This window comes from Perognathus longimembris, chromosome 12 (genome assembly GCF_023159225.1).
Source record: "Perognathus longimembris pacificus isolate PPM17 chromosome 12, ASM2315922v1, whole genome shotgun sequence".
Classification (NCBI taxonomy): Eukaryota; Metazoa; Chordata; class Mammalia; order Rodentia; family Heteromyidae; genus Perognathus; species Perognathus longimembris.
The window spans coordinates 57,202,833-57,222,930 of NC_063172.1; the positions used below are offsets into that span (position 1 = coordinate 57,202,833).

At 38.7% G+C, this 20,098-nt stretch overlaps 1 protein-coding gene across 1 annotated transcript in view; it reads left to right on the plus strand.

The window, feature by feature from the left end:
- Window positions 1-20,098, plus strand: part of Xkr4 (XK related 4) — a 390,630-nt gene that overhangs the window by 254,388 nt on the left and 116,144 nt on the right. The gene's annotated exons all lie outside the window — the stretch shown is intronic.

Sequence of the window (20,098 nt, forward strand, 5' to 3'; positions counted from 1 at the left end):
TAAGATCCAGCCTACCTCTCACCAAGCCTACAATGCCTTAATTAGAATCTAAAGAAAATCTTTGTTAGCTATTACATCCATACATTCAATATACATTTATCAGGCTCCTATCCACGACAGGCAGTGAGTTGGATACTAGAAAAATAAAGATGACAAAGACCATTTACCTTGGAGTGCTCACAGACTAAGCGTAGAGCATATCTGGGGAATGGATAAGGGCAAACACTGTCATCAGAGTGAACGGGTAAAAAGAAAAATTTCCTATCATATGTCGAAAGCTAATGGAAATAAACTTGACAGGCTGCAGATCAGAGGAAGAAAAAGGCTTACAAAATGTTAACATCCACAGGGAAAATCACAGTAATTTAATGCAGTTTTTCAGGCCTCTCAGCTTGTTAAAATGTCTGAGTCCAAACAATACATCTAGGAGACAGAGAACAACCAATGAAAGAACTCACCAGTTCCATCTGAGGAAGATGAGAAACTCTTAATATGCACTCTTGCTTGAGATAAGTTGATAGATAAGGCAGTAAAAATACAAGAGAGAGACTTCATTGAAGAAGGAAAGGCCAAGGACACCAATACTGATGGCTCTGGAGTAGAAGAGCTTATGGAGGGAAGGAAGAAAAGGAGGAAGGCAGGAAGGGAGGTGGGAGAGAGGGACAGATGGAGGGAAGAATGTCCAGCTAATCATATCAGAAGAATATGGCAATGTAGTAGCCAAAGTCTAATTCAACAGAAATTCCCATGAGAAAACAGGATGAGAACCAGAAACTGAGTAGCTTAGATAATTAGAAGATCAGAAGAATATGTACCAGGTACTTAAGAATAGTCAAGTTCAGAGAAACAGAAAATAGAGTTGCAGTTTCCAGGACCTTGGAAGAGGAGGATAAATGGAGAGTTGTTTAATGGGCATAGTATTTCAGTTTTTGCAAGATGGAGAATTCTGAAGTTGTAGCAGCACTTACCACTATGGAATGGTACAATTATAATACTTAAGATTGCAAATTTTACATTGTGCGTATGTTCACTGAATTTTTAAATAAGAAAAAAATCCAAACTCCTTTACCCCAGAAAAATAGAAGGTTCCAAAACTTCTCTCTACCACATAAATTGCACGGAGTCCATCTGCACTCTCGTCTTTCCAGTCTTGTAGCAAAGTGAGAGTGCTCAGCACATTTCTAAATTCTAAAGAAAACACTTCTTAATTCACATTTTGTTTCGCTTTTAAATGCATGCAAACCAATTTAGACTCCTTTTGCCTAAGCTTGAGGTTAACTACTATCCAGCCCTCCCTGAGAGTTCTCCATCTGCCCCTGAGTCACTCACACCCTCCAGGGCCAACAACTGCATGTGTTGTGATCTTGTCCTTCCAGCTGCATGCGTTGTGATCTTGTCCTTCCAGCTGCATGCGTTGTGATCTTGTCCTTCCAGCTGCATGCGTTGTGATCTTGTCCTTCCAGCTGCATGCGTTGTAATCTTGTCCTTCCAGCTGCGTGCATTGTGATCTTGTCCTTCCAGCTGCGTGTGTTGTGATCTTGTCCTTCCAGCTGCATGCGTTGTGATCTTGTCCTTCCAGCTGCATGCGTTGTGATCTTGTCGTTTCAACTCAGATTTTCCCACAGGGTTTGGAGACCTCAGAAATCTTGCAGCAAATGGCACTTGTCTGCTGACCTATATTCTTAGCATGGAGGACTTTTAGCTTTGTTAATTTTGAAATAGCATACATTGATAAGGGGAGAAAAAAAGAAAGTTGTGCATTTTCTTGAAAACTTCTTAACACATCATCTCTGCTCCATTAGTTATGGAAGCTAATTTCTTTTTCACCAGGTCATCAATATTCACATGGTATGTGAGGAAATATTTACAGTCCTGGGACCTTATAGAATTCCTAAAACTGATGGCCATGTCTTTGTGATGTTAGAGGTACATGAATCCAATAAATAATTCATGAAAATTTGATTATATTTCTTCCCATGTGTGTACACAAATGCACACATCTATATCTAGAATAAGAGGACACCCTACTTTTCAAGCTAAGTAAGAATGTTGGAAGGGCAACATTACTCAAGACGCACTGTATTCATAAACTGCTTTGTTGAATGACAACTCCTTTGTACAACTACTTAAAATAAAAAACTTTTTTTAAGCTAGGTCACCAAACATGAAAGTTGTACTACCTGATTATGATGTGCTCATTCCCAGTTTCTATAGAGCCCTTTGGAGAACAAAAGAGAAATGCACACTGCTTTCCCCAGGTGTGCAATGGAGAGCAAGTTGAGGGCCAAAAGACATTGTTGGGAATATTGGTTCCATTGTTTCCTAAATTTTCCTTGTGGCACAATCTGCTACCTCTCTTTGTTTCCAGTGGCATAGTAAGCTTATAGGGTAGAAAGCTGGAAGGAGTTGCAGTGACCACACCATGTTCTACCTAGTACATGGCAGGTACTCAAGAAGAATCCTCTCCCTCCTGTTGCAGGGACACCATTCGGCTTTTGTATGTCAACCCTGTGACAATGACACCATTCATAAACCAAAAAACGCACTTCACAGCCAAAGCTAAACTATCAAATACACTCAGGCAATGAGTAAAGCATAAATCATTGCCGATGCCTCAAGAGAGAAAGAGAAGAGAGAGGAAAGGGAAAGGGAAAAGGAATGAAGGAAAGAAAAGGGAATAAAAGAAGGGAAGGAAAAAATAAAACCTTCAACCACATGAAATATGAAACATAAATCAAAGAACCCCTGAGGAATTGTGATTTGCTTGCTCTCATTTACCCTGGTGCTGTGCCGATGCCGATCAGACCTGCCACTGAGTCAAGACATTTACATGCTGTTCTAGGCCTGGTGGACATGGAGGAAAAAGATATGAAACAGTAACCTGATATGATCAGATCCCAGAAAGACACTTCTGGAAGCACTAATTAGATTTGCTTCAGACTTTTTTTTAATTTAGTGCATTCTCAGAGAAGATCACACCTCTCTTAACACTTATAAAGAGAATCTGTGTGCCAAGTAATACCTATTCGATGCTTGAGGAGATGTGTTGCCATGGCACCAATCAGATTTTGTCTTCATTGGGGAATAGAAATTAAAACTGACAATGCTGAGTACAGTGTTTTTGTTTGTCCCTGTGAGCTGTGTTAATGCATAGAAAGGGTTTTGTGCTTGTTTTCTGGTTTGGAAACAATAATAAATTAAAGTATATAAGACGGGAAATAATATCATGCATTTAGAGAAACAAGACTTCTCCCCAAATGAACTCATTATTCCTATAAATTTACATTATCAAAAGAACAAAGAACATAGAAATGCTAAAAATCAAGTTCTTAATGGTCACAATAGCAGTGTCATCTCAGAACCAAAGAGAGTTGGTGGATAACTAATGGGGTATAAGGGCAAGATTGATCTGAAAGCCTAATTGTCTACTTTTATGGCTTTAGAATTGTGATCTTATATTAGAGCTATAAAATATCCATTGTGCTTTGGGGAACATCTATGCATTTGGCTCTTATAATAAAAGAAATATTGAAAATCAAGAGGAGTAGCTTGCTTTAGAGAAAAACAAGGGTTTGATTAATACGGAATTCAGAGACATTGTCTTCCTGCGGGGCTGAGGGAGAGAAAGGAACGGGCTTGAGAGACCTCAAGAATATTCAGGTTCTTAAGTTGAAGGTACTTCATTATTTTTCTAAGAACTCCACATGGACTTTACCTTCAGTCACTGCAGTAAAACTGACTTAGAAAGAGTGGGAGAGCAGGTAAATGGACCATAGGCAGCAGATTCGAGACTTGGCTGTCTTAACTAGCTACATGATTTGCTGCATAGTGCTCACCTTGCTGACACCTAGTTCAATTGCCAAATAAAAGTTTACCGAAACCAGTGCTCTTCTCTTCCTAACCTGCAAACTATCCACATCTATGAATATCCTGTGGAATGGAACAATGCCAAATTAAGCGTGTTGAGAAAAGTCTTTTCATCATGTAAAACAAACAAAACCACATCTACTCATCCATTCCAGTGCTTCCGGAAGTGTGAGTTTTTTTCTAGAATTCCAAGGAAACCCCTCCATGCACAGGTAATCACATTGTTTGTTGAGCAGAACTGTGAGATGTTTTTGTAAGCGTGAGTCAGTGAAAGTACTTGAACTCAGCCATCTTATGTTTCCATCCTTCCAGACATCTCTTTCTCTGTCAGCCCATCTTATCACCTTCTCTGAATTTAAAACAGCAATGTAATGAACTCAAGAGGCACCTAATTACTTCATCCTCATCACATGTGCTTGAAGGCAGTCATGTGCTTCATATTCCACCTCCTTAAAAAATTACCAGAAAATAACAGTTTGTGGGACTGGGCTAATCACCAAACCACTCAGAAATAAATGTTTCAAGGAAATACTTCCTTTGAGTTTCCATCAAGAAACTCTTTCTCCATTCATTCATCAAACCAGTGTTGACACAGTTTCTGCGGGGGGTGGGGGTGAGGCCGCTGGGAGGGGAGGGAGTCAAGACCTGTGCTGGTTTGGGGTCCTCATTTAGTTTCGGTGAGCACAGATGGGAGGTGTCATCAGTGCAAAGGAATTCTGGGGGTCTGCAGCAACTCTCAGGGCTTGGAACACACAAGACTTGGATTCATGTGTTTACGCAGAACAGATAGAAAGGGGCTGCATTTCCACCTGGGTTCCTGGATGTCAGGAGATGTTTCTGTTGCTCCTACCAGTTCTGGAGCACAGCTACCAGGCATGGGTCCCAAGACAAGTCCCACATCAGGTTCTGAAATGTGGAGCAAATTTCCCAACCTCTGGGGGCTCCATTGATTCTCTCTGAAATAGGGGAGCTAGCCTACATGTTCTGCACACTCCTAAGGCTTGTAGTTTCTTGCCTATGAGACACTGAGTGCAAGGCCAGCCACCTAATATTGACTCAAAAAGCATTATCCTAGCTTCCTTTTACTTTGCAACTAATATACTTAAATAGAAAGGCACCAGGCTTCCAAATTCCCTCTCGCTCGCTCTCTCTCCCTCTCTCTGCTGTAGTGCTCCATTAGTTCTGATGAGAGCCTGACTGAGGGCTTTGGTAGCAGCATGCAGCTCCACTAAGTCCCAGAGTCCTTTAGAGATAAGCATATGAGCATTTGTGTGAATGGAAGGAGCAGAGCTGAGTACCTTATGCCTCCTGGGCTTTGGGAAACAAAATCTAAAGGACTAATGTCCCAGCCTGATGTGCCCACTGCCTTTCATAGGAATCTGTAACCCCTCTGTACCTCACTTTGACAATAAAGAAAAAAAAAGTGAGTTTGACACTTTCATTAATAACACAAATTTGCAAAAAAAATATCTGTAACAGCATGTAGAAATCTTATGATCTGGTCTTATAACCAAATTATCAAGGAAAGATGTGCTCATTCTAAATGTCTAAAGAAAATTTAAAAATCCTTCCCAGAAAATGAAGTCTGAACTCTGTGGCAACCCTTTCCTTATATAAACATCCAGCTCGTAAGAGAAACTAGGCATTTAATTGTAATCTCCATTGCTATATTTTATTTCATTAACCCCATTTTTATTAAAGCAGTTTCAAAGTCTTTTAAAATACTTTATTATCTTTAGGTAGTCATACAAAAGAGTTGCCATTCAACAACACAGGTTCTAAATACAGTGCTTCATGATCAGTGTCCCCCCTTTCAACGTTCTTACTCATCTCCCAGCCCACCCCTTCCCTTAGTTATCTTGATTTTAGGCTATGCGTTGAATTTTTTGCAATTTCCAAGGCAGTTTATATGTATGTAATGCATCTTGATCTGTGCCACCATTTACTCAGAGGACTAGTCAGTGATCTGTCATGGACTACTAGAAAAGATTTAAATGCACCTGCAGACAGAGAACTAAATTCTTGTTTACTAAGTCACCAGGAGATTCCGGGTCTGAACAACCTGAAAAGTCTCCCCTGCTGCCTTCACCTCCGTCTCTGTAGCTGCAGCACTGGCTTGTGCTTCTTGCCTGCCACGAGTTCACACAGTGGACTCTCAATAACTGTTGAAAAGTGATGTAGGCTTTGGATAAAAGAATCGAACTGGAGTGTTTGCCAATCTAAGACTCCAAGTTAAATAAAACCATATTTATTTCAGCTGATGAGATGTTTAATGCTTGTTAATCTTTCTTGATGGGTCTAATGTCAGCATAACAATTCTCTTCTAAAACAATTTCACATCTAAAAATAAATATTGATGTGTTGACCATTCAATACATGAGACTTGACCATACATATAAAGAGAGTTAATAAACTCATGTATTAAAAATCTAAACTGGGGGCTGGGGATATAGCCTAGTGGCAAGAGTGCCTGCCTCGGTATACCCGAGGCCCTAGGTTCGATTCCCCAGCACCACATATACAGAAAACGGCCAGAAGCGGCGCTGTGGCTCAAGTGGCAGAGTGCTAGCCTTGAACGGGAAGAAGCCAGGGACAGTGCTCAGGCCCTGAGTCCAAGGCCCAGGACTGGCAAAAAAAAAAAATCTAAACTTATCTATCAGCCATAATGCAAAGTAGGTTATTATTTGCAATTACTTTAAGTATATGTGTTTCAGATTCCAGAATTTAGGTTTTATTTTTGCTTTCAAATTATTTGCTTCCCAGGTGGTTCATCCCTGTAATCCTAGTTACTCAGGAGGCTGAGATCTGAGGATTATGGTTCAAAGCCAGGCAGGAAAGTCCATGAGACACTTATCTCAAAGCCAGCCCAGGCAGAAAAGTCTGTGGGATTCTTCTCTACAATAAACTACTCAGAAAAATCCAGAAGTTGTACTGTGGCTCAAGTGGTAGATTTCTAGCCTGGAGCACAGAGATACTCAAGAATAGAGTCTAGGCCCTGAGTTCAAGCTCCAGGACTAACATCCCCCCAAAAAATAAATTTTCCTCTCTTTTAGCTGAGAAATCATATATTTTTTGTTGCCAGGCAAAGGAGAGTCATTTGGAGTCAATAATAAGGTATCTTAGTTTTAAATGTTTTTTTCTGTGAACAATGGGTTTTCAAATTAACTGAAGGTTCCAGTGATAAAAACTTATCTGGCATCATTTCTATCAAGCATTCCTGCCTACTTCACATTATTTTCTATTGGAACATGTGGAATGTGTATTTCTTATTCTTCTCCAAATAAGGAGCTAAAACTCAGGAGATGGAACACCAGAACAAAGGGCAAAGGGCAAATCAAGGTCAGAGAGTTTGGGCTTTGTCTTTCAGTTATGTCTTGTTTCTATTAGGATGTGCTTCGGAAAAAGTTAAATAGCGTGGAAATTTTAAATGCTGTAATTAAAGGAAAGTTACTCTTTAAATCGTTCTAATATTATTACTAGCGATAACTTTGTCAACTTGTCTCATTCTTGAGTGCTAGGAAAGGCAATAATTATTTGTCTGCTGCTGAGGTTTGATATTTTTAGTGGAAGAACTCAAGCATTGACTTGTATTTAACTCTGTTCCAATAGGAATATGAGGTAATGAATGGAAGAAGTCACTGACCTGGAACAGGATCACTTTGAACATGACACTATTACACAAAACGGGAACATTTACTTTCAGATAACCCCTTTTTAAAGCAGTCTGAATGCAATCCAAAGAATAAAATGCTAGCTAGTACATTCTGAGAAGCAGAATCAAAGATGATACCGAGTTACTGAAGGATGATATACTTTGGCTGATATGCTGATTTGGTCTGTTTTTAAAAGTTTTTAGCAATAAAGGTAATCAGGTGATTCTTAACATTGCCCAGAGCAACTCAGTGGAGTCACTAAAGGAAGGAGAAAGGGAACTTGTTTAGGCCAGAGCTTCAAATCTGCTTCCAGAACTAAGGTTCAATTACATATTGATTCCATTGTCAACACATTATAAAGGTAAACATTTACTAATACCATGTCTTATTAACTTGTTTTCAGAAAGATGTTTCATTTACTAATGTATGTTTTTAAGATTTCTTGTTTTAATGAACGTATAATAACTGTACCTATTTATAGACATGGTGTATAATTCCATGTATGTACACAGTGTGTAATGATCAAATCAGGGTAATTACCACTTCTGTCTCCTTAAATATGATTTTCTTGTGTTGCGAATCTTTGGATAATCCTCTCATTATGAAACGTGCAGTATGTCATGAAAGTCGCCGTGCTCCACTGGAGAGCATTAGACTTTTTTCTTTCTCACTGAATTTTGGTAGGCAGTATCCATTCTTTCTCTGCCTCCCCTCCTTTCTTCCTTTCTTAGCTTCTAGTGACCACCGTGCTAGTCATCTCTACTTCCACATGTGCATGAGATCTGTAGTACTGCTCTTCCTATGCCTGACTTATTTCACTTCACATAATATCTTCCAGTTCCATTCAGGTTGCCACAGATAATTGGATTTTATTCTTTTTTATAGCATTTCTTCTTTACCACTCAGGAGTTTAATTATGTAGTCCCATTTACTCACAAACTATTATTGTGGATAAGCTGGATCATGGGGAGAGCTGGGTATGTATACATGTTCACGCAGACTAGCATGAACCCTGAATAAACGCTGTAAATGAATGAGCAAACTTTCAGAATAAAATTGACTGAAAACATATTTACCCAGTCTTTGATCTACCTAATTACAATCAGACCTGAAGAAGCTTTTCATACAGCTCCAAGACTTTGGTGTAGTATTGGTACACAAAATAAAAGAGGACAGGAACTCAGTGCTCAATCAAGGGACAAGGAGACTAAGCTACTTTATCAACATGGTGAGAAAAAGGACAAAGGGTAAACCAATGGTTCACTGTTGAATTGGTTCACCCTTTGTCCCACCATCTCTGGGATTTCCTTTCCTTTCCCAAATCAGATAAATATACAAGACAAAGGGTACTGAAATGAGAAACAGTATTTATTCAAAGGAAAAAGAAAGAAAGAAAACAGAAATAACTGCAAACAGTACAATTTTTTTAAAAAAAAACCTCTTGTTTCCAATTCTTAGAGTTCATTTCAATAAGCATCATTTTATATGGGTATATGCACATAGCTATTGAGCCATTGTAATCCTCTCCTAAGAATATCTTCCTTTGTTCTCACTATGCAAATACTTAGAGTGCTGTTTAATTAATCATGTCCAAGTGTAATTATTTGGATCAAGAAATGTGATACACATGTAGATATAGATATAGATCTATCTCTCTATCTATCTATATGAATTCTATGCTTCCATCAGAAAGAACAGCATTGCCCATTCATAAACAAATGGAAAAACGGAAAATTTATATTAAGTGAAGTAAGCCAGACCCAAAGAAAAATAGGCTGCATGGTATCCCTCATTTGCAATAACTAGAATATGTCTATAAATCTACAAGTTAAACCAATGGATAGTACAAGACAAATGTAATTCGAATTTGTAACACAATACATATTAACTAACATTTCTGAAAGTATTCCTATTATCCAAATAATTAAGAAAATTTAGTAATTATTGATCTATTGATTTTAATACTTCCAATAGCCTTGAAGGTTTACTATTATCTCATTTTATATCTATGAATCTGAAGAGAAATTTGAGCAGGTACTTTATAATCCCAAAGTTAATTATAAGGAAAGAGAAATGCCGAAAAATAAGTGGCCAAAATTACAGGATAAAGATGAATGGAGCAAGGGTTTGTATTCAGGTGATCTGACTCCAGGCACAGGACATGTACCCACAACCCTGTATAATGCCCATTTGCTCATATATTCCTCACATCTCAGTTTATTTCTTAATGTGGAATGAGTGAGGAAAAGGAAGGCATCAAGTGAGAATTTTCAGCCCAGTCTGCAAGTCTCTCGAAAGTCTGTGGTGTTAACATATCATTTGGGGACACTCACAATGGGAGTGTAGAACACGTGATACTGATTAGCAAGAAGGATTTTTGAAGAAGCAGAACAGCATTTGTCAAAGCATAGAGCATGCTTCAAGAAGATCAAATCATTTTCATCTGCCTGAAAGTTTGTGATAGCAAATGAGAGCTATCTGAATGAAAATGCTACAGTCAGGTCTTCCAGGCAAAAATAGGCATGAAAATAACCATTTGGGGAAAATACTTTCCCACTTTCTGGGGGAAAAGTAAAGATTCATTCAGAAAAGCAGTAGGATTTCAAGTGAGACAGGGCAGTTCCAGTGTGGTCTCTGTGCTCTTTGTTTTATTTTTCATTGAACTATACTTTGGAAATATTGAAGGAAATAAGTGTATTCTGACTGCAGGGCAAAGGTCCCTAGAAATTGAGACTGCACACCGCCCAGAAGACATTTACCACCAAATTGGTGAATAGGGACCTGGACATAAAGATAATAAATATTGTCCGTCAAGAAAACCAGGCAGTGCTAGAAGCAGAGAATGACTGGCTGGTGCCTCTGAAGGCATCTCATCCTCACGAAGGGTTGCAGGTCACGATAGAGCTACTTCATGAGCAAATACACCCAACTCAGGAATTTGTAATCATCTTTGTCACCTCCCAAACAGATTCTCTGAGAAGTTCTTTTTTCTTTTCTTTTCAGTCAGTCCTGGGGCTTGAACTCAGGACCTGGGTGCTGTACCTGAGCTCTTTCGCTCAAGGCTTTTGCTCTACCACTTTGAGCCACAGCTCCACTTTGGGTTTTCTGCTAGTTAATTGGGGATCAGAGCCTCACAGGCACTTTTCTACCATGGATGGCTTTGAACCTCACTCCTCAGATCTCAGCCTCCTAAACAGCTAGCATTATAGGCATGAGCCACCAGTGCCTGACTTCTCTGAATTATTTTTATGGAGATATATATATATATACACATATATACGTATATGTATACGTATATATGTATATGTATATACATATATACGTATACATGTATATATACATATATATACATATATATATATATGTCAGGTTACTCCTCACTGAGAATTTCCAGACTGACCAGAAAGCATTCCTTTTTCTTGGCACTTAACAGGGCAGTTTATGAAAACAGTGCATCCTTACCAATCTCATCCCTTTTATCTTTTTCCTCCCCCCAGTCCCACCTTGTCCCTCAATTTTCTCAATTTTATAGAATATGCATTTGATTTTATGACTATATTCCCTCTCCTCCTCTTCATTCATCTACCTCCACATTTTTGAAAGACATATTAAAGAATATACTTTTTAAATGTTTTTAGAGTAATTGTGATTTTTTTTTAGAAAATGTCCTCCAAATCATAGTGTTAAGTTTGTTTAAAATATGCTCTAGTATCAAGTATAATATAGTGTTAGTAAAAAATTCGAAGATTGGGGGGCTGGGGATATAGCCTAGTGGCAAGAGTGCCTGCCTCGGATACACGAGGCCCTAGGTTCGATTCCCCAGCACCACATATACAGAAAACGGCCAGAAGCGGCGCTGTGGCTCAAGTGGCAGAGTGCTAGCCTTGAGCGGGAAGAAGCCAGGGACAGTGCTCAGGCCCTGAGTCCAAGGCCCAGGACTGGCCAAAAAAAATTCAAAGATTGGCACTGAATAAATCATAACCTGGCTCTAAAGGCTCACAGTCCTACTCAGTGTCTGGCCACATATTTCTTGGATTTTTCCATCCCAGCCCACATTGATAGCAGCCTACCTGAAGTGTGACAGACAGGTCTCAATATTCCAGCCTCTGTGGATTTTCACTATTCACTGGACCTCACTCTGACACCTTCCTATTTAAGCTGACCTGTAATCCTAGCGACTCAAGTGGCTGGGATTTGAAGACTGCAGTTAAAATCCAGCCTGGGAAGAAAAGTCCCCAGGAGACTCTTATTTCCAATTAACCACTCAAAAAACTGGAAGTGCTGCTGTGGCTCAAGTGATAGAGTGCTAGCCTTGAGCACAAAGAGGCTTAGGGACAGCACACAGGCCCTGAGTTCAAGCCATATAATTGACAATAAAAAAAACCTATTCATCTATCACATCTGCTGTGGTTTGAATATTGTGGATTGAGTCCAGTGTTCTAGAGTTTAAGTCCCATTGTGAGATATTAAGAAGGTGGAAACATAATCCAGCCATGGCATTTAAAGATGATTCCTTAAATCAAGTTCTGGTGACTCACATCTGTAATCCTAACTACTCAGGAGGCTGAGATTTAAGGATTGTGGATCAAAGCCAGCTTGGGGAGGAACGTCTGTGAGACTCGTAGCTCCAATTTACTTAACAGGCCCTGAGTTCAAGCTCCAAGACCAACACACACACACACACACACACACACACACACACACACACACACACACACACAGATGAGGCCTTTAGGAAGTGATTAGGACTGAAGAGAATCATCTGCATGGGACTTTCGTAACTAAATCCTCGTGATTTAGAAAGAAGATGGGCAGAGGCTAGAAGATACGCACTTCCATCTCTCCCCATGGGATTCCTGCATCTCAGCACTCTCCCAGCCAAGTCATCACTCAACATTGCTCTCCACCTTATACCATTCGAGCCATAGCCAAAATAAACCTCTTTTCTTTTAACCTAACTAAGTCAATGGCATTGTGTCACCTGAAACTGAAAGCAAACTAATAGACCACCCTGCTGAACATCTATCTTTGGCCCTAAGCACCTCACTCTTCCATTCCTTGAAGCCATACTTCTTGAAGTTCACAATCATGTGTTAAGCCAAATATGAGACACTCCTATATGCCCAATACATGGAAGACTAAGGAAAGAAGGTTGTGAGATTAAGCACAGCCTGTGCTACATAGCAAGACCGGTCTCAATTTTTAATTAATTAATTAAAAAATCAATTTTATAAGTCTTTATATCTGTAACTTCTACAAAAATACTAAGGAGAAGTCAATAAATACTTCGATATTCCAGAGGCTATTAAATAAAGTGGTATCATGCAATGCATAGAAGAGCCTTTCAAGAAAATTGCTTTGAAGAAATCAGCCTTTCTAATTTTTTTTTTGTCAGTCCTGGGCCTTAAACTCAGGGTCTGAGCACTGTCCTTTGCTTCTTTTTTGCTCAAGGCTAGCACTCTGCCACTTGAGCCACAGTGCCACTTCTGGCCATTTTCTACCTATGTGGTACTGGGGAATTGAACCCAGTGCTTCATGTATACAAGGCGAGCACTCTTGCCACTAGGCCATATTCCCAGCCCAGCCATTCTAATTTTGATGTGTGTGTTTGGTATATATGTTTAAAACATTGATCCATTTTTAGAGTCACACCATCTAGAAAGTGCATAGCATACTCATATGTGTATATATTGTACTTAACTCATTAGAGAGCAAATAAGAGTAGAGATAATCTTTTAGACAAACAGAAAGAACCCAAAACAGAAAGAATTGGCATTGGATGTGATTGAAACAAAGTATATTTTATGTATCCAAATTCTGTGTGATGCTGTCATTTTTCCATTAATTGCTTAAGTGTTTCATTATGTATAGTTATAAAAATAGCTCTTTTAAAACACTTTTATCCACATCATGTTGAAAATAGTTCTGAGGGCAGACAGCTGTGGTGTGAAATTCAATATAGCCAGGGCCAACAAAATATCAAGACATCAAAATTATTATTCATTGGTAGGCCTGGGGAAGAACAAATAGTCGTGAATGTGATCTGCAGTGTTCCTGATGCTGAATGCAGTAATATTCTAATCCTCAAGGACTCCTGCAGGGAACAGGGGGGAATGCCTTGTCTCGTGCCAATACTTCCCCTGAGTCTGCCCAGGGCACTCTCTCAAAGCATGATATTTATATACATCCAGAGAAGGCCAAAAGTCCCAGCAAAGGGAATTCTAGTCCTGACCTTTCATTGTGTATGCTGTCTCCAGTAGCTAATTAGCATACCACAGAAAACATCAATTAAAGTCTTTTTATAAAAATCTCATCTTATAGTCTGGAGAGAACTAATCCAGAAAGTTATTCATTCAAGTAAAGGCCAGGGAGATTAGTGTCTTGTGCAATCTGTATTTCCACTTCCCTAATTTTTGAGTCAATAATAAATCACTATGCTGTCCTGGAAAATATTTGGAAAATTTTTGGACAATAGTTCCACTTATTGGCCTTTGTAAAAATTTGGTATTAATCTCTCATGGGGGGTTGTAGCAAAGACAAGTATGCAATGAGGTGGAATGGAAGTCCTCAGGATTCCTGCATTTCTCAATGGGAAAGGAAGCACAAACCCAGGGAATTAGTGCACCTCGTTTCAATTGGAATGAGTCCCTCTTACACATTTTTGGGTTGTTTCTATATACATTTTTGTTGTTTCCAGGAATACAGTTCATTATAATTCATGGTGCATTGGCCAAAGGACACAGTATACGTGTTTAGGAGTATTACATTAAAACTCTTTTGTGAAATCAATATACACTAACATGGAAAAGAGAAACTAACTAAACACTGGGTTGGGAAAATTTGAAAATAATACAAGTTTGTGGAGCATACATTATACAATAGACCCCACCCCTTGTACCAAGACACCCTGCAGATGCTTGAAACTTTAAATAGTTTCTAATATACTAATATATACTCCTTTCTGTCTGAACATATGCACTACAGTATGGAGACACTGTACAAAAGGGTAACTAGTTACATCCTTGTAGGGCAAAGCACCCAGTCACGAGATGCTACTCCTCTACTCAAAATACTGCACAATGTAAAGCTTATTTCTAGGATTTTCCATCTTACATTTCTGGAGCATAATTGACTGCAGGCAGCAGAGTCCACAAAATGTGGGTAAGGGAATTGCTTTACCCACCTCTTCTAGAAATTCAAGGTCTAACAAAAGGTTTCATATGGCAAATATCTATATGCTTCTATAGTTAACATTCTGGGCTGTAAAAATGACAGAGAATGACATAGAAATTTCTTATCTTTTTAAAGAATTATTATCTTCAAGTAGTTGAACAAAAGACTTCAATTCAGCTTGTCAGTTTGTCAGTACAATGCCCCTTGCCTGCTTTCCATTGTAGGTTCAAGAGAGTGACATTTATGTCAACTAGTGCATATTGTTTTGTGAATTCTACTGTGTCAGTTTCAACATCCCAGTAGGACCGCATCCCTTGAAGACCAGGACCTTTCTATGCTTTTGTTGAGGGTGATGGCTGTTTTTTGTTGTTTGTTTTGTTTTCTCATGAAATAATCTTACTGTGTAAATACTGTGAACTTATGATCCTCCTACTTGAGATTCTCTGTTGCTGGAACTAGAGGTGTGTGTCACTGCATCCAACATCTTGTATTTTGAATGCTTCATATTTTTAAAGGCTTTGTATTGAATAAATTTTGCTATTATTATTGTTGTTGTTATTATCTTTAAAGCAGTTGTACAAAGGGATTTCAATTCAACATGTACATTTAGAATTTTTCTTGTGTCTTTTAAATATTTTATTGTAAAGGTATAGAGGGGTTGCAGTTACACAAGTCAGGCATTAAGTACATTTTTTTCTTTTTCTTTTTACCAGTCCTGGGACTTGGACTCAGGGCCTGTGCACTGTCCCTGGCTTGTTTTTGCTCAAGGCTAGCACTCTACCACTTGAGCCACAGCGCCACTTCTGGCTTTTTCTGTTTATGTGGTGCTGAGGAATCGAACCCAGGGCTTCGTGCATGCTAGCCAAGCACTCTACCGCTAACCCAGATTCCCAGCCCTACATTTCTTTTTGAACAGTGTCACTCCTTCTCTCACTTTCTCCCAGTTTTTTCTTTCCCAAGGCCCCGCCCCTCAAAGTTACATAGCTCGATTTCCAATAAAGACTCTAGTGAGTAATGCTGCTGAATTAGTGTAAATTTGGAATTCATTTTTTGGTGAGAAATTGTTTCAGCTCTTACATTTCCCCCTAATGGCATATGAATGTCATAGTCCTTTCAAGCTGCTATATCAGAACATCATAGACAGGATAGGTTATACAAGAGTAAGTTATCGTCTCTCAGTTCTAATGGCTAGAAGTCTGAAATCAAGGTGCCGGCAGGACCCTGTCACCTCTTTCTGGAGGAAACAGGGAAGGATCTGTTCAGAACTCACTCCACCTTCTGGTAGTTTTTAGTGGCAGCAGCATTACTTCAATCTGCACATGATGTTTTCCATGTGGGAATGTGCTTGTGTCCAAATTCTCCCTTTAATTTATATGAAGTTCATCGTGTCAGATTTAGACCCATCCCACTGAGCTCATCTCAACTTAATACATCTGCAGGAACACTGATTCCAAATCATATCACATTCATGGGACTTCACCATACAAAGTTTTGGATATCACAGTTCACCTCATCACTGAAGTCTTAGTGGCTAGATCCTCAGTGGAAATCAGTCCATTACAATTAAGTGCATAAATGCATTTAATCTTAAAATGAGAAGTTTTTAATATAGGATTCAAAAACTCTCTGTCCTCTCATTGTCCTGTGAGCTGGCTGGGGCTGAGGAAGTCTCCTACTGTGGTTGGAATGGACATGCCCTCTCAGAATTCCTGTGTTGAAATCCTAATAGTGCTAATAGGAGGTAGTAACTGTGGGAGGGGACTAAGTCATGAATCGGGCCCTCCTTAGTGGCATTAATGTTCTTATGCTTTGTTATCACCACCCTAGCAAACAAATATACTCCATACTGATGGAAACCAATCTCTTGCTAGTTGATATGTCACTTTGTAACTTACTTGGAATTTTTACAATATTTTTTCCTGTCTTTTTATTGTCTTCAAGTAATTGTACAAAGGAGTTGTCATTTTACAATTTTATACAATATTCAGCAAACCTCAGATTATTATAAAACTAATGCTTTAAGATTAAAAGCGTCTGGATGCTAATGGCTCATAAGACTGAGATCTGAGGATCATGGTTCACAATCAGCGAGGGAAGGCAAATCTGAGAGACTCATAGCTTCAATTAATCACCAAAAAGCCAGAAGTAGAGGTGTGACTCAAGTGGTAGAGTGCAAGCCTTGAACAGAAAAGCCAAGTGAGAAGATGAAGCCGTGAGTTAAAGGTCAATACCACACACACACACACACACACACACACACACACACATTCAAGGCCAATACCACACACACACACACACACACATTCAAGGCCAATACCACACACACACACACACACACACACATTCAAGACCAATACCACACACACACACACACACACACACAAATAAGATAGAGACATGCAATGAAAACTACTACACCATGGCTAATAGAGTCTATTTTCCTCCTGAAATCCATCAAAAACTGTATAGGAAGGAGGGCATTTTAATATGAAACAAATAAATCTGCTGGCAAGAAGTAAAGATTACATGAGAAAAATAAAGTCAGGGTTGGCTTTATATCCTGTGGAGTCTACACCAGAGTTTCAAATCATTTACTCAGTTAACAAATATTTGTTGAATGTCTCTGGTCTGCCAGGCTTTTCTAGTCCCAATGCTTATTAACTATCTGTTGAAATAAAGTGAAGTTGTAAGTGTATCTCAAGCCCCTGGCAACAGGCTTGCATCTGCTTAGTTACTGCCATTCCTGGTCCCTGGGAAGACATCCATGTCCTCAGCTTCCTAAACACACACACATCTAGCATCTCTCCCTCTCTGACTGAAGGCCCAGGGCCAAAGTCCCTGCCAAGAGCAGACTCCTGTGTTATAACGATTATGTACAAAGGCTACAGAGGTCTCTGAAAAGACCCTTGACACAGGTCAAAAATGCTAAGAGAAAGAAATCTTGACAAGAAGAAACTGGACTGTGGTCGTCTCAATTTCCAGTAAGGTTGTCCCTAAGGCCACGAGATAATGGAACAAGTCATTTGTAAACATATGCAGGCTTCTGGCTAAGACAGATTTTAAAACAAGGAAAGCCACTTTGTCGCTAGTTAACTTCTTGGCCTAAGGCTTCTAGCTAGTAATGTTTGGGAGAATTGAACTGAAAAATTGAAGATATTAAATAATGATTTGTCAATTTCAATTGAACATTTATGATTAACAACAAAGAGATTAATCATCATCATCATCATCATCATCTTAATACCCAAAAGAAATTACAGTCTTTGTCTTGTGTGAATTGCTGTTGCATTCAAAGATTCTCAAGGAAATTTTATAAACTAAGTAATGCTGCATTTTGCTCCCTTGAATACATTATAATTTGTGTTAATCGGCTTCTTTTTTCAGCATGTTAGGGGACCCTGATATGGTGCATTGGTTATGTTGTATACATCTATAATTAATTATAATTAATGCTGTACACATCTGTAAAACTGATAAAAAAAACTCATGTTAAATTTACTTTAAGTTAGTTTAGACTGTGGTGATGGGACAAGAAGCTGGCTTTATTAAATCTCAGACAGTACTCTGGTCTGAGTGAGGTCCACATTGGTCTCTCATATATCACTGTACACAGCACAGATTTGCCATCTATCCCCCTGTTCTTCACCTTCCCCCAGCATCTAGCCATGAGCTACCCAGGAATGAATGCTTCTCTTACGCAATGAATTTGTTCACTTGGTGTTGTTGGGTACACCAAGAAACTAAGCTGTATCGAAGGAAACTTCCCAGTGGAACTACAGGGGAACAAGGAATTTGAAACTCATTTTCATCTTGCCATTTACTTGCTACCAAGTTGTTAATGAATACATGAAACTAGCACCAGTGATAGTCCAAGTCTGTGATCCTAGCTACTCAGGAGGCTTCGATTTGAGGATCATAGTTCAAAGCCAGCCTGAGCAGGCAAGTCCATGGGAGTCTTGTCTCTAATTAACAACAAAAGGCTGGAAATGGAACTTAGCTTGGCGCAAGTGGTAGAGTGCTACTCTTGAGCACAAAAGCTCAGGTCCATAGTTGAAGCCTCAGGACCAGAAAAATTAAAAAACTAAAATAAATGGCTCTCAAATTGGCAGGTTATATGTTGAGTCTGATTAAATACTTTACTTTAAAAAAAAAAAACCAAATTCTGACGTTGCACATTGGCATGTAGAATGTGAAATTTTTTTTTACCTCCCTTACAATTAAAGAAAGTAAATCAAATTTACCTTGATGCAAGATTTCTTTTCTGTAATGGTGACAAAATTGAGATGATGTTTGACTGCCTTCTCTATTGAAGAGCCCATGGAGTAGCAAAGGGAGCTTTAATTGTTGATAGGGTACACAAAGATCAGCCCAGGAATGGTTCTCCCCTAGGGCTGGGAATATGGCCTAGTGGCAAGAGTGCTTGCCTCCTATACATGAAGCTCAGGGTTTGATTCCTCAGCACCACATATATAGAAAATGGCCAGAAGTGGCGCTGTGTCTCAAGTGGTAGAGTGCTAGCCTTGAGCAAAAAGAAGCCAGGGAAAGTGCTCAGGCCCTGAATTCAAGGCTCAAGACTGGCAAAAAAAAAAAAAAAGGTTGAAGGAATGGTTCTCCCCAAGATTCTTGACCTGACAACCCCACATCTTAGTATCTACTCTGAGGGAAGTCCTCAAAAGAATGAATTTCTATTAATCTATGAATTTCTATTAATATCATTCACAATAACAAAAATGCAAATCAGGTCAAATGTCCATCAATACAGAACTAGTTGAATGAATTATGATGTAGCTACTCAGTGGAGCATATTCTAACTTTAAAGTGGAAAGAACAAAAGTAAATCTATGTTCTAGTGGCACAATTTCCAGAATCCATTGTTAGAAAACTATATTAAAATTGAAAAGTAAATATAGTATTATTGTTAGGAAAAAATGCACATGCACGTGCACACACACAAACATACACACATCTATTTTTGCAAAAGGAAATATAAAAAAGGAAAATAAAATGGAAAATAATGGGGAAATTGGCCTTATTATATAAATTTGATGTTAGAAATACATATTTTCCATATTCAAATCATAAAAGTCAATAAAATATAAATACTCCTAAAAGTTAAATATATGAATGAATCTATCTGTAGGCCAATTTAATGGAAAACTAGGGAAGGCTTTATTTCAAATACATTTTTTTAATTCAAAATTTGGAGTCTTTATTGGGATGCTAGCAGTCTGCAGGCAAGCCAATTACAAAAATCCTGCAGCCTCAAACAATATTTTAAACAAGTATTTTGGCTAGAATAATTTAGTGAGACATGTTCTAAGTAAAAATAGATCAGCAAAAAAATCTTAAACCTCAGTAGTCAATCTGTAACTGTTATATTAGTATTGATCATTTTGAAGCTATCC